At 40.0% G+C, this 16,093-nt stretch overlaps 1 protein-coding gene across 5 annotated transcripts in view; it reads left to right on the top strand.

Moving 5' to 3' along the window:
* LOC149182170 (uncharacterized) overlaps nucleotides 1–14,152 on the top strand; it is a 227,006-nt gene extending 212,854 nt beyond the window's left edge. For 3 of the 5 annotated variants that reach the window (XR_016257054.1, XR_016257053.1, XR_016257057.1), the window contains 2 exons: nucleotides 12,755–12,865; nucleotides 13,214–14,152. The gene's annotated coding sequence lies outside the window, so the exon portion shown is untranslated. Of the gene's footprint in view, nucleotides 1–12,754; nucleotides 12,866–13,129 lie in introns of all 5 variants that reach the window. The other 2 variants (XR_016257056.1, XR_016257055.1) reach the window with 2 other exon arrangements.
* The last annotated feature ends 1,941 nt before the right edge of the window (nucleotides 14,153–16,093 follow it).

Below are 16,093 nucleotides of genomic sequence, written 5' to 3'. Positions count from 1 at the left end.
TGTCTTCTTTCCACTGGTGCAACCTGGACATACTCCATCATGATGGGCTTGAACCTTGGGAATCCCTGAGACTGATTACTCCAATTTCGGAAGAGCATCATAATATAGATGCGTCAATCTTCGGTGCCATAACTCGCTTAGATGATTAGTATCACGGACCAATGCTAGAAGAGGTCTTCTAGTAACCCTATAGAGTCCTTCATATCTTGATCCCAATTTAAATGAATCTCTCATAGGTGATCCAACAGGCCAAGTAAGAACCTTTCCCTTGATGAAGGCAACCCTCATCCCTTTGTCTTTCAAAGCGGATATTGATACCAAATTCTTTTTCAACCCCGACACATATATCACATTATGGAGAAAAATAGATTCTCCAAAATGCAAATGAAATTTGACAGACCCAAAACCTTTAACAGGATGAGTGGAGTTGTCTCCAAGAATGATTTCCAAATTTGACTCCCTCTCTAACAAATTAGAGAGAACTTCCTTAAAACTATAGAAGTGATGAGTGGCCCCACTATCAACCAACCAACTATCGCACGAATCTGGAGGAGGTGAACTAGTAAGGGCGGAAATAAGAATATATTTAGATTGGTTCGCAATGTTACTTTCATACTTGGAGAATTTTGATTTCTTTTCTGGATGACGATCTTCTTCATGATCACTTGGAGCATCTCTTCTTCTTCTTTCATCTCTTCCATTGCGATCATTCCTTCGGTCATCTCTTCTTTTTCGATCATTGAACTTGTTGTTATTGCTCCTAGTATTGTAGCGTGGTCCATTGTTCTTCCGGGGCAATCTCAAGCATAGTGGCCTTTCTTATGACAATTGTAGCATTCGATGTGCAAACATTTCTTCCTTTTATTTGGATTTCAAGGAGGAGGATTTCTTGAATTTGATGGACCTCCTTTTTCTTTCTTCTTCTTCTTCTCATGAGTGATGAATGCAGTGGGATCTCCTTCTTCATGCTTTTGAATCCTTCCTCTTGATATCATCCTTGATTCTTCTTGGCTGAGATTTCCAACGATTTCATCGAATGACGAGAGGACATTGTTTTTTCTTATAGTAGTAATAAAGGTTTCCCAAATAGGAGGGAGACCTCTTAGAGTCACAATCACCAATTCCCTGTCAGGCACAAATTTCTCTCTTTGCAATTGATCTCTAAGATGAGATATCCTCATTATGTAGTTTTGCCCAAATTCTCCTTTGTTCATTTTTGTGTCTTTGAATTGATCTTTCAAGGAGATGATTTCATTCAAATTGTTGACTTCATACATGCCAACTATCTTATCATAGATGTCCTTAGACCTTCTCAAGTTTCCAACATATGCAAGTAAATTATCTTGTAAACCATCAACTATGATTTTCTTTGCTTTTAACTCACCTTTCTTGTGCTTGTTCTTGATAATAGTGGAATCATTCTCTGGAGGCTCAGGTACTTTTCCTTGAATGTAGTCCAAAATATCATTGTTATCAGCTACGATCTCCGATCTAACTTTCCATGCAGTAAAATTAGATGAGTCACCTAACTTCTTGTTTTCCTTGAAGAAGGAAGTCATCTTGACTTGGCTAGATCAACTCCTTCAACTTTCCAAAGATGTTTCCTTCAATGCTTATCTCCTTTTGGGCTTGTCCTTCAGCTTAGCTTTGATACCATGTTAATTTTTCAGATTGTTCTACGCTGTTTCAAATACTTTAGCCCAATTCGATACTTTAACTAGCAATCTTTCCAATTACAATTAGTCTTTCCATTCATCAATAGTAATTGAAGATAGAACAATAAATGTAGTGACAAGGGAGACAATCAACACATCAACAAGAGACACCAGGTTTGATCAAAGACCAGGGAAAAACCCCACTAGGGGGAAAACCCTTCGAAATTTTTCTTCTATTAGATTGTCATAACATGTTCAATAGAGAGTACAATAAGCCCAATATAATGTCATCCAGCAAAACAACCCAACAACATTCAAAAATATGTTTCTAGTATCAAAATTTATCTGAGACAACTTTTCTTGTGTGCGGTCAACTGCGGTTAACTTTGGTCTTCGATCAAATAAAGTCAAACTTCCTGGTTGCATGCAAGAGGAGCTGTGCGAGCAACTGAAGGCTTCCAATTGCACCCTTGAGCCTGCAAGCCAAAGATTATGGTCAAAATTGCCTTGTGACATGCCGACGACTGCAACCCAAAAGTTCTAAATCAAATGCGAGCCTCAGACCCTGTAATTTCAGACCTTTGTGATCTTCTTTTGTCATCCCAGCCTTAGACCTGTGCGAACAAATCAATGAAGAAGAGAAGAAGAAGATGCTCAGTGATGTCCAAATGAGTTTGAGGTAACTTGTATTTATAGGCTTCCAAGGGTGACCAATTTCTGTTAGGGTTGACCTGTCCAAATGTGTATATGTGGACTTTCCTTCATAAGTACACTTTCCCTTATCTGATTTGAGTGATCTTTAGGTTGATTTTGGTCCTCTCGAAAAGAGGAATTCAATGCAATCATCATCTCCATCAAATGGGTTGTCAAAGTGGAATTTGATTGTAGTTGCTTATTTTAACACTCTTTTGTCAACTCCTAAGTTTCTTGGTTACGAAGATTATGAAGGTAACATAGCTCCTGTAACTAGAGCTGCTGCTAGTAAAACTGCTAAGCTCGATAAGGTTTCTATAACCTATCTAACAAGGCAACTTTTTCCTGACACCATGAATACCAACACTAACCAAAACCAAAACCAAACTCAAAATCAAACCCAAGCCCCTTGGCTTAAGAAATGGAATGTGACATCTTTCAAAACTCTAAATTTTAGTGGAATTTTTGATGTTTCTCATGTGAAAATTTCCGAATCTTTACAAACAGAAATCCTACTGCATTCACTGGTTTATCATTTCCTAGTTATTTCATTCAACAAGTTATTTAATTATAAAGAATGATGAAAAACACTACTGTAGACTACACTAACATATAGATCATAAACTGAAACAATAGATGAGACAAAAACACAAGGGACACCGTTATTTTTTAACAACACGTCCCCGGAAAAACCTAATGCGGGAAAACCGGTGCAGCAACTCTGAGGGTTTTCTATTATTAAGCAGTAGTTCTAAATACAACTCTGGATGCCCTCTCGACATTTCAGTTACAGAGAAAAAGACACTGGCAGAAACCTTAGTGAGATTACCTCACTTCACCCGGAAAAATCCCTGCGATCCGGCAACTGAACTGACTATCCCCAACTACAACCATGTTGCCCCTTCGCAGTAATTGTGTGGGCATGTGTGGATCTCTTTGAGGCTCTGCATCAGCTCTATACTGGGTCTCACTGCCTCTTGGAGCTTTGACGTCAACATTCCCGGCTGATCTGACTGCTCCCTGACAAGTTTTGGATTTTTGCAGGAGGACAACTATTCCTCTGCGCTGGCACTGCGTCAAGAACTGTGTGGGCCCTCCTGGCCCAACGTCAGTCCTCACTTGGTCTGCACTGCGTCCTCTGGTGTATCTCTGCCTCTCTCTGCTGAGTATTCAGGGCTCTGGAGAAGATCCTCCACCCCAACTATCCTGCCTCTCTACTGCAACAAATCACTTGTTCAATTTTCTCAGCAAATATCGCCCCAGAAAAATTGAACTGACTTATCAATATCGTGTATCTCCAACTGACCCTCAAGCCTCCTCCTATACTTTTCTTGTTGATGAATCAACGACCAAGATTAAGTCCCTAATCAAATGCTAAGATTAAAACAGACTTGATCCTCGTCTCTTAGAAGCTTCTCACGCATATTTTTATTAATACCCATTAATATTTTTATTTTCCCAAGTTTATACTTGGTAACCCCATTAAAAATATTAATTATTTTAATAACTCACAATTCGAGTGGAATTTCTCTAAACGATTTCTGCGTCTTGGAGATCTCATGTGTTCTAGCCAATGTTTTAAGACTCCGACTCCGACTCCGACTCGGCCGAGGATCGACTCCGACTCCGACTCCGAAACGGTAATGACTCGGCCGGCTCGATTTCAATGACTCGGTCGTTGTAAAAAATACATTAAATATTTTTTTTTTTTTATAAAAAAACATAATTTTAAAGATTTTAAACATAATTTTAAAGATTTTCATTCATGTTTCCAAACACACAGCATTATAATATAGATGGAAGACAACATATGATCAAAGTAGGCTCATGAACCAATCCATTATATCAAAAGGGTACCCAATGACAATACATAGTCAACTGTCATACGTGATCGAAGACTCAAAACAAAAAACACATAACCAAGGAGGCTAGAAATGGCCTCTACAACAAAAGTAAATTGTGACGGTGACCAAACTCCAGTACTAGTACAGTAGTACTATAGTACTACTGGGCCACTGGCTAGTAGCTACTGTCAGAGGAGCCAAGATCACGTCGATCAATCTCTGGATCATCATCATCAGAGTCAGACAGGGGGCCCATGGCTCCTCCTCATCATCATCATCCCCAACTGCAACTGTAGAAGTGGTACCACTAGCAGGCTGTGCAACTGCAGCAGATGCAAGCTGAGATAGAGTAGATATGCGGCTGCGCTTTTGTCGTGGCTGAGCAGAGGAAGCACCTACAACTGGAGTCCTTGCTGGCTGTGAGACTGAGGCTGGTGGATTGGGATCTGCATTCAACTAAATAGGCTGGAGTTGAACAACATGTTCAAGTTCAACTGATGTCTCCAGATCTAAATCTAAATCAAGATCCTCATCAGGATCAAACTCTGCTGGACAACTCTCCACTACCCAATCTGATGTTGGATCAATGTCTTCCAACACAATGGGATCTGAATCAGGTCTTTTGTTCAACAAATGGTTTCGTCTGAGCCGAAGGTTGTAATGGACAAAAACTAGATCATTTAACCGTTTTTGATGCAAACAGTTTCTCTTCTTTGCGTGAATCCTCTCAAAGACAACCCAATTGTGCTCACACCCAGATGCACTGCAAGTTTGACTCAAAATACGAATTGCAAACCTTTGCAATTCAGGACAATGGCCACCAAAGGCCTCCCACCATTGTGCTGCAAAAAACATAGGAGTGTAATGAGTTAGCTCAACAAAATTACAAATTATATCTAACTTTCAAATTATAAATGATTTAACAAACTTAAAAAAAAAGTAAAAATATTAAGAATTTGAAAATTGAAATTTTTGTTTACTTGGCTCATCTGCTTCTCTTGCAATCTTTGCTAGGTTCTTCCCAAAGGTACCTGCTGCATTGCTGGAGATATTGGCCTGTCGGTGTATCTCTAGCTAATCAGACTCCAATGGGATCATGCGTTCAATGCAATCAACCAGTCCATCTCTGACCTCCCCCCTCAAAGCTCCTGACTCCTTAGCTTTATAATGATACCGTGGGTTCAAAAAATACCGAGCTGCATGTATAGGGCGATGGAGTTGATTGTTCCATCTTTCATCAATGATTGCCCAAATGGGCCCATACTTTGCCACTCTATCCTTGTATACCGTCTTTATTTGCTCCTTTGCTTGATCCATAGCCTCATAAATGAAGCCCATAGCCAACCTTTCCCCATCCACCAACCGCAACACCTTAACTAGTGGCTCAGCAAGCTTCACAATCTCTGCTGCCTTTCTCCAAAAAGTTTCTTCATGGACTTTCCTTTTCAATTCTTTGCCTTCTGGTTTGTTAGACCAATTGCTTTGATTCCATTCATCACTGGAAAACATCTTTTGCAAGTTTCTATGTTGGGAAAGCATAGATTGCAATGTCAAAAAATGTGTAGCAAATCTAGTGATGGCAGGCCTAATAATATCCTTGCCCCCAGTGTGTTTCCTCATGAGGCTCAAAACCAATGTATGATTGTAGATAAATTTTGTTATGCTTTTGGCATGATCTATAGTGTTTTTGACCCAATCTAATTTTCCAATATCCTCAAGCATGAGGTCTATGCAATGTGCAGCGCATGGGGTCCAAAATATGGTCTTGTGTTTTTCCTTTAACAGTTTACCAGCAAGAACATAGTTAGAGGCATTATTTGTGATGATTTGAACAACATTAGCCACCCCCACCTCCTCAACAACCTGATCCAATAGCTGAAACAACAAGTGGCCATCTTTTATCTTATTAGATGCATCAACTGATTTTAAAAACATGGTTCCCTGTGGGCAGAAGACAAGAAAGTTTATGATGGTACGGTTTCTTTGATCAGTCCATCCATCTAACATGATGGTACACCCTGTTCTTGCCCATGAGTCCCTGAACTCTTGCAAATACTCATTAATGGATTGAATTTCTTTCTGCAAACGAAACCCCCTTAGCTCATGCATAGTAGGGCCTTTGAAGCCTTTTCCAGCAGCATGTATGGCATCAAACATAGGCTCATAATATGGTGAACGAGCAGCATTAAAGGGGATATCAACATCATACCACCATCTAGCTATGTAATCACAAGCAGTCTCCCTCAATTCTTTCTTCCAATGGTCATCTAAAGTGGGCTGCATTTGAGTTTTACTAACTTCAGGACCATGTGCATCTGATGGAGAGGAGGGAGTGAAATAACTTTTGATAGTCACATCACCCTTTTTCAAATTCATTCTACCCTTTCCCTTATCTTGAACAGAACCAAAAGAGGGAGGAACATATCGGAAAGGGTTGGATGCCTCAGTTTGAGGGATAGAGGAAGAACCCTCAAAATCATAGTGGGGGTTGGTAGCCATCATTTTTTGTATCTCCCTCTTCCTCCCAATTTCAGCCTGTATGTCTTTTTGCCTAGCCTTATCTTCTTTAAATTTCTCAAAGCTGGCCAACAAATTCTTTCTAATCTCCCCAATTTCTGGTGAGGTACATGGGGTAATTTGGCCTCTAATCCCTGCCAAGTGTTGTTTCAGCCTATTAATGCACCCAAGACCTTCCTTAATTTTCCTATGGCAAAATTTGCATTGCATTTGACTATCAACCATTTCAACATATGCCCAAGCATGATCTCTTCCTCTAGGTGCCATTTTTTGACTAGGAAATGAAAGCAAACAATCTGAAAATGACAAAAAAAAAAAAAACATTGATTCAATGTTCATTTATTTGACAAAAAACACTCTCTAAGCTTTCTAGATATGCACCTAAAATTTACTAAGCAAAAACAAATTTATAGAGGTGGAAAAAAATACCTCCAGGCACAAACTGCCTCCTCAAGCTTGCTCCAAGAATCAGCTCCTCAATGCTGCTCCAAATGGCTGCCCAAGAAGCTCCTCACTCCAACTACAATGGTCCTCCAAGACTCCTCACTGCTGCTCCAAAACAAGCTCAAGAAATGCTCACTAACTCTCAAAGAAGACTCTCACTCAAATGCATAAGACTGCTGTGAGTGAATGAGAGCACTTGGGTGTGTTAAATAGGGTTTGGGAGGGGGAAATGGACCCCAAAAATCATTTAGCATATTCATATAACTGTTTGGGGTCCAAACCAAACAAAAAACATTTAAAAAATCCATTAAAAAATAATATTTTTTTGCTGTTTACGCTGCCTGGGCCGTTCCTTTGTGACTCGGCTGAGTCATATCGGAAACGGTCGGGTTGGCCGAGTCACCCATGACTCGGCCAACCAGACCGTTTCCATGGCCGGGTCACTCTCTGAGCTTGCGAAACGGATCAAGCCGGCCGTTTCGGTTTCGAAACGGCCGTTTCTTAAAACAGGGGTTCTAGCCCCTCCACAAAATTTCGGAGCTAGAGCACATCTGATGCTACCCAAAATCAATGCTCTCTCTTAGCGAGGCATGTGCTCTAGCAATACTTCCCAATAGAAGCATCACACTGATCCATGACATTGGTCCTCTGTGCTGCTGATGCTTGGCCTATTGCCCTTCATCCACTGCACCGTTGCATCTTGTACTACTACCCATGACACTGCCACTGTCAGTGCTACATCTGTACTACAACTCCCTTTCAATGTACTGCATCATGCTGCCTATAGCATTGCCACTGCTAACTGCTGCATTGCAACTCAGTTGCTGAGAAGTAAGCAACTGAAAAAGTCACCCAAAAGCTGACATTTGGTCAGTTTGGATAACCCGTGATGCTGAAGCTACCTCTGCTGCTAATCTGCGCTGACTCTTTGATGCTATTGCGCTGCTATAATTTGCTTTGTGCCTCCCGCACTGCTACAACCTCCACTGCGCTGCTACAATCTGCTCTGTACCTCCCAGACTGCTGCAACCTCCACTGCGTTGCTTCAGACTTTGGCACTCTAGCTCTGCGATTGTTGCTCCATCATCCCACGTACCAACTGACTCCCGTCATTCTGCTACTGTCATTAAGGACTCTTGTAGCCGTTTGTGATCCAAGAGTTTGGGCACCTTGAGGATCCTGCCCCTCGTGTAGTTCTCCTGACTACAACTCAATGTTGCCTCACCTCTTTTCTAGCGGTGCATGAGCACTCATGGCGCAATCGTCATCATCACCCTCTCCGTCAACTTTCGCTGGAGCAACCTTCGAGTCAGACTTCTCTTCCTTCCCCTTCCTCCGAGGGCACTAAGTGGCGAAATGTCCTAGTTCCCCTCATCTGAAGCATCTGACCTTGGATATGTCTTTCTTCTTCCTCTTTTGCTACCCTTGCTGCCCCGCTGATGCAAGACTTTCATCCTCCTCCTCCTCCCTCTTGGCTCTGACTCCTTTGCCACTACTTCCCACCTTGGTTAACCGTCTGATCTCTTCCTGTCGAAGAGCTGCCTACATCTCCTCCCAATTGGGGAGAGAAGCCCTGCCCATGATACTCTGGACATAGGTCTCCCAGTCTTCAATGATTGCATTCAGGGCATTCCTGACCATGAACTCAGGATCTAGTGTAGACCCCACGAAAGTCAACTGGTCTCGAATCCCTTGCAACCCGCGAAAGAAGGGATCAATTTCTTCTCCCTTCTGCATCTGATATTGTCTTAGTTGATTCTCAAGCAACATCTTCCGTTGAACAACAGTTCCCTCATACAAGGTGGGAAAGACCTCCCACATTTCCCTTGCTGTGTCCTTTTCAGCAATATGTGGGACTAGATGATCCTTGACCCCCATCCAAGATCATGCACTTCGCTTTTGCCTGAGCCTCCTCATACTTCTTGAGAGGATCAGTATCAACCAAAACAACAACTGTCTTCAAGACATAATCCTTGATGCGATTCTTATCCAAGACTTGCCAAGATCCTAGCCTTCTAGATGACAAAGTTGGATGCTCCATCCAATCTGTCCTGGTCCTTCAGTCCATTAACTGCCATCTCTGCTCAGTTGAGTATCGAACAAGTTCTCTTCTCACTCTCTCCCTACTGCCCCAGCAAGACTCGGATCTGGATTTCTTTGGCGCTAGAAATCTTCTAAAGAACAAGTTCTTTCTAGACTCCCTTTGAGTCGTGATTTTCTTCATGGAAATCCTCCCAACAAATAATGTCGAATCACCCCTTCCCAATCCTCCTTTGCTACTGCTCAACAACTCGGATCTAGATTTCTTTGGCGAGAAATCTGTCAAGGCAGTGACTCCCTCTACCTCGGTTTCGTCTCCACAGTCATTGTTCTGCAACAACAACAACAACAACGTCCCACCAACACCACAGATCTAATCTGCACTGCTTCTACTACCCCAACAACTGACTGATCTAAGCCCCTCAAGCTCTGCGCTCACCCAGAGAGCTGACGCAGTCACTGCATGGACTCCTCTCAACTACTGTGTTTCCTCCTCATGGCTCAAAAATCTGATGCAGGCACTGCGTGAGCTTCTGCGTCACTCCTCCTGCACTGCGTCAACCCTTAAGTTGCTTCTTTAGCTCTGAAACAATGCTGTCACTCAGGACAACTGCCTCTCTGCAGCAGATTTTGCTGGATCTCCCAGTTGATGGCTTTAGTATGCTATGATCTTCAATCCTCTGATACCATGTGAAAATTTCTGAATCTTTACGAACAGATTCCTACTACAGTCACTGGTTTATCATCTCCTACTTGTTATTTCATTCAGCAAGTTATTTAATTATAAACAATGATGAAAAACACTACAACAGACTACACTGATGTACAGATAATAAACTGAAACAATAGATGAGACAAACACACAAGGGACACCGTTATTTTTGGACAACATGTCCCTGGAAAAACATAATGTGGGAAAACCGGTGCAACAGCTCTAAGGGTTTTCTATTCTGAATACAACTTTGGATGCCCTCTCAGCAATCCAATTACAAAGAAAAAGGCACTAGCAGAAACCTTAGTGAGATTATCTCACTTCACTCGGCAAAATCCCTTCGATCCGGCAACTGAACTGACTATCCCCAACTACAACCATGTTTCCCCTTCGCAATAATTGCGTGGGCATGCGTGGAGCTCTTTGAGGCTCTGCATCAGCTCTGTACTGGGTCTCACTGCCTCTTGGAGCTCTGACGTCAACATTTCCGGCTGATCTGACTGCTCCCCGACAAGTTTCAGATTTCTGCAGGAGGACAAATATTACTCTACATTGGCACTGTGTCAAGCACTGCGCGGGCCCTCCTGGCCCAACGTCAGTCCTCCCTTGGTTTGCGTTGCATCCTCTAGTGTATCTCTGCTTCTCTGCTGAGTATTCGGGGTTCTAGAGAAGATCCTCCACCCCAACTATCCCTGCTCCTTTGTTGCAACAAATTACTTGTTCGATTTTCTCAGCAAAACCGCGGCCTAGAAAAATCGAACTGACTGATCAATATGGTGTATCTCCAACTGACCCTCAAGCCTCCTCTTATACTTTTCTTGTTGATGAATCAATGACCGAGATTAAGTCCCTAATCGATGGCTAAGATTAAAACAAACTTGATCCTCGTCTCTTAGAAGCTTCTCACACATATTTTTATTAATATCCATTAATATTTTTATTTTCCAAAGTTTAGACTTAGGAACCCCATTAAAAATATTAATTATTTTAATAACTCACAATCCAGGTGGAATTTCTCCAAATGATTTCTGGGTCTTGGAGATCTCATGTGTTCTAGCCCATCCAAAAAATCTCGGAGCTAGAGCACATTTGATGCTACCCAAAAGCAACACCTCACACATTACCTACGAAGTATCATGAATGGCTACCAAAGTTTAGAGGGAGTGTTGATCAAAATGTTGAAAGGCATGTAGATAACTTCTATTGGGTAGTGGGCCCTCGAATGATCGAAGATGAAGATGTAGTAATGATGTTATTTGCTTTGACATTCGAAGTGGATGTTAGGGATTGGTACATTAGCCTTCCTCCAACTAGTATCAGTGACTTTGATGAATTTGAAGATCAAGAAAAGGTCGGCCACGGATGCTGATTTGAACCTTGTCATTGAAAAGTTCTACCATTTACAAAAGAAATCAGATGAAGATATTAGAACTTTCATCCAACTATTTGATAGGATTGTTAGGGATATCCCCGATTTCCTCAAGCGTACTAATGCCAAATCCTTGAAAATTTCATCAAAGTGGTCCAAGGCCACCTAACATATCAACTTAGAGATAAGAAGCCTAAAACTCTTGCTGAAGCGAAGGAAATGGCCATTGAAATCGAACAAAATCTAAATGCTGCTCATATTGAAATGTTCAATTTTCCTAGAGCTAAGGTTGAAACTAAGAAGAGCAAGGCCAAGGACCAAGTTGAATAAACATTGGTCACCGTCCGCAAGAAACTTGAAAAATTGTCTGATGATGCGAATGCTATGTTTCTTTCTTTCTATTCTTCTTGGCATTTTCCAGGAGTTGTGTTGGCACTCCTGCATTGTATTCATATTGGTTGTACTTTTCAGTCCCGTTGACCTAATTTTATGGTCATTTGTTGAACATTAATAAAATTATCTTATCTTATCTATCTCCTCATTGTCATTCTCTTGTGTGGGTTTTGGTCCAATCTAGAGAATGAGTCTGGTGTCAATCTTACAAGTTTTTTGTTTCTACAATGGCCTCCTAAGCAGGAATGGCCTATAGTTTTCAATCTACAGGCTTTGTAGAATGCCATAGTCCTGGTCTTTTCAGTTCCTTACCTTGTTCAGACCTCCATATATTAACGAACACATTAATAAATCAAAACAAACAACCAAAACATCGTCTCTCATATCTGAATTATTCTTTTGCTCTCCATGTGTGTCAAATTGCTTTGATCTATCTTGAGGAAATGTACACAGCCTTGGTTGAAGTAACTGGACATCTTATCTCTTCATATTGTTAATCAACTTAGGTCCAAGAGCTATCGATTTGCCCAATACAGGTTTCTACACTTTTTCAGGATTTTCAAATACTTTTCTGGGTCCTCTGCAGTTGGGGACCAGAACTCTGAATCCTCACAGATGCAAAAATGTTGAACGTGAATTTTCTAGGATTACAAGTTTATTTTAATTAAAATGAAACATAGTAAATACAAAGTATGTGTGTGTGCATCTCTTAAATAATGAATATTGATATTTATAAGAACAAAGGAAATTACATTAAGTTTATTCAAAACAATTATATCTTTTATATATGCACAACTAAAGCACAATACACAATGATTCTCCATTTGTGGTAATAAGTTGAGTATGTCTTTCTTGTGATCTACGTTGAGTACTGTTATAAATCTGCTGGGTTTACTTTACTGGATTAGGGTTTGTTGAAGTATCTATTATTTCCTTATGATCTCAACACTTATTTGTGTGGTTTAAAGAAAAGAAGTTGATAGTTTGTCTCAAATTAGGAGCTTGGAGAGGAAGATTTCTTAAAGGTAATCTACAATTAATTTGTTTGCAACTTTGCAGAACTAACACATATATTTGGTACTTGCAGGTTGTGGATAAAAATGCACCCACAAGTCTCTATTGATGATAATGCAAAAATTTAGATGTGGAAACTGATTAAAGTCAACCACAAGTACAGCCATCGTATTAATAAGTGAAGGTAAATGTTGTGGCACGATTGTCTATATCTCTATTTCTCTATTGCCTGTACAATGGTTAAATTGAGCACAAATGTCATGTGCTCTGTATAGTAGAGATATTCAATTCTATATCTATTGACTGCCAAGTCGTTTGCAATAGGCATACAGATATCTTGTTTTCAGCTTCAGGCATAGTGCACCAATATAGAACTAATCACCGATGCAATAGAATGACAAATTATTGCTTAAGAGCTTGACAGCATGCTACATGAAAATGAATGCAGGCAACCCCCATAAGCAAATATTGACTGGAATGATCTTATGTATAAGTCCAATGCAAGGTGTGAATGTGCATATTTTCTATGCAGGAGATTAAAAGGCTGCAAGATAATCATTCCCTTAACCAAGCAATTTAAGCCAAAGGGTGCGTGGGGGAGAAAGAGGTTTGCCACAGGTAACCTCCAAAATGGTTGCATGGGCAGAACACACTAGAGATTGTACCACCAAGTGATGGAGCTGTGACAGCATGTAAAGCATGATCATGAGAAGAAACCTTATGGAGCCAGAAGAAAGCTTAGGCTTAGGTGCACTACTGCAAAGGTACACTATACCTTGGATGAGAAAAGGACAGTTTCATAGTTCAGGCCATCTCTCTATGATAAAATGTTCACAGCCCATATAACTGATAGTTCACATCAATTAGAATGAAAGAACTGGATGTGCATAGGACTGCACTGAGAGGCATCAAATATGCATTCATAGTTTATGCATTGAGAACAGGTTGAAAAGGGAGTTCATGATGAAAAACTGCAAAGGTCTTGAAACAGCTGTCAATCTGGTCCCACATTTTAGTTTTGGCAGTGGACAAATATTTTTTTTTAATAACATGTTTCTTGTCAAATTGGTACTTGTGAATAATGCTTTTCCTGTTTTTTGGCTTTTGCATGTAATTCACTTACCATGCATGCTTTTATCTCCGACACACAGATCAGACATTTAGTGCAAAGGAAACTATGGTTTATAAGCTATATTAGGTTTGTTATATAGACATACAAAGAGATGGAGGTGAAAGAACAATGCGTACAGCATCTGATGTAGGGAACCAGAAGTTTCTGAAGAATTTGTTATTGAACGGGCATCTGTACAAAGAGTGGTTTTGGACATGTATATTCATAATCTATGCATTAAGAACAGGCCAGAAACAAGAAGTTTGTGATTACAAACTGCAAAGGTCTTGAAACTGCTGTCAATCTGGTTCCACATTTTATTTTTGGCACTGGACAAATATAAACTTATTTAGTGACTTATCTTTTGTCTAGTTGGTTCTTGTGAACAATGCTTTCTTGTTTTTCAGTTTTTCTGCGTCAGTCACTTATTATGCATGCTTTTGTTTCCATCACACAGACCAGATTTATTGCAAAGGTAACTATGATTTATAAGCTGTATTAAGTATCTTATACAGACATGGAAGGAAAGATAGGTGAAAGAACAGGCCAGAAACAAGAAGTTTGTGATTACAAACTGCAAAGGTCTTGAAACTGCTGTCAATCTGGTTCCACATTTTATTTTTGGCACTGGACAAATATAAACTTATTTAGTGACTTATCTTTTGTCTAGTTGGTTCTTGTGAACAATGCTTTCTTGTTTTTCAGTTTTTCTGTGTCATTCACTTATTATGCATCCTTTTGTCTCCATCACACAGACCAGATTTATTGCAAAGGTAACTATGGTTTATAAGCTGTATTAAGTATCTTATACAGACATGGATGGAAAGATAGGTGAAAGAACAAATGTGCACAGCTTCTGATGTAGGAAACATGAGTTTGTGAAGAATCTGTTGTTGAATGGGCATCTGTACAAATAATGGTTTTGGACATAATTGTTGTTGCTGCTCAGATAATATAAGTCGATGGAAGGAAGTATGTACTTCTGCATAAAATTCTGTAATACTCAGCTCTCTTCAGATGCAGTGAAGAAAGATTTGTTCTGCTGGCATACTTAGGGGCCAGGGCATCTAATTCATCAACCACTAACAGAATAGATAGATCATGCATGTTATTGCACAATCACTAGCATGTTGGTGAACTCCATTTTCATTAATTATTGAGTTGAAGGCAAAATCGAGGATCATCTGTTGAATGCCCCTACGATTAAACTAACAGATGCTTCTTGCAGCAAGTATCATAGGATATTGTTTTATTCTCTTCTTTATCCAAGCTTTCTTACCCTAATACCATTCCATTCTCTTCTTTCTGAAATCTGAACCAATAGGCCTAACAATGAGTGTTGTCTGCACTCTTTTGCCTTTTTATTATTTAAAGAGCTTGCAGGCTCTAAGAGCAAAGTGGACTCACAATTATTCAAAACATGATACCTTTCCCTTGCAAGGAAACTCTACTAATTATCGTAATTTATATGGATGCATACTTTTCTTTTAGGTTTACTAGTGGAGAGAGATAATAAAAAGAAGACATCACTCTCTAAAAAAAGTCTGCCCCTCTTAGTATTTTAGACCACTTAGATAATTAATATGGTGTTGTGTTTCCAGGTAAGTCTTTAAGTAGCTTCTGAGTTAGTAAGTCATAAGTAGCCTCTGAGTTTACGAAGGATCTCTTTAATGTGTTGACTATAAAGAGAAAACGTAACTCGATAGTAAACAAAGTATCTCTTTTTGTAAAACGTAATGACTCATATTAGTGAGTTTGGTTACAGTGGCTCCATCTGATGCTCTCACATGTATCAGTAGTGCTTACAGAGACAATGATTTATTTTTTGCACAGCATAACATCACTGGTGTACATGTCATCAGGTTCTATGTGTTTCCATGTTGTTTACTGTCATTGGTGTCACTTTTGGATGATTTGTAGCTTGAGCTTCTTAATTATCCCAAGCAGATGTTTGGATATACAACTGTGCATACTTGTAGATTAACTTCATGGCTGAAATTTGAATTACTTTCTTGCACACTTCTACCCTCGTAGGAAAATAAAATATCATTGTTATACCTGAAAGTAGCTCCCATCTTGATTGATGTAAAGTTAGTGGGTCATTTCATAATACTGCTACCGAGAAATTAAAAGAAAATTTTGTTGGCAGAGTTTTCAAAGTGGTCATACCATGATATATAGCCATTTCCATCCGCAAATGACCATGCATCTAAAGATGTTTGTTATCTCTTTTGCAACGATAATGGGTCTACCCTAATATTTCATTGTCATTTATCTTGTCTTTTGATGATTGTCTCCTAA

Source organism: Pinus tabuliformis, chromosome 3_2, assembly GCF_031772625.1.
Source record: "Pinus tabuliformis cultivar Carrire ecotype Pingquan chromosome 3_2, CPIR1, whole genome shotgun sequence".
Taxonomy (NCBI): domain Eukaryota; kingdom Viridiplantae; phylum Streptophyta; class Pinopsida; order Pinales; family Pinaceae; genus Pinus; species Pinus tabuliformis.
The sequence above is the reverse complement of the archived record's forward strand: the minus strand, read 5'-3'. Positions and strand labels throughout refer to the sequence as shown.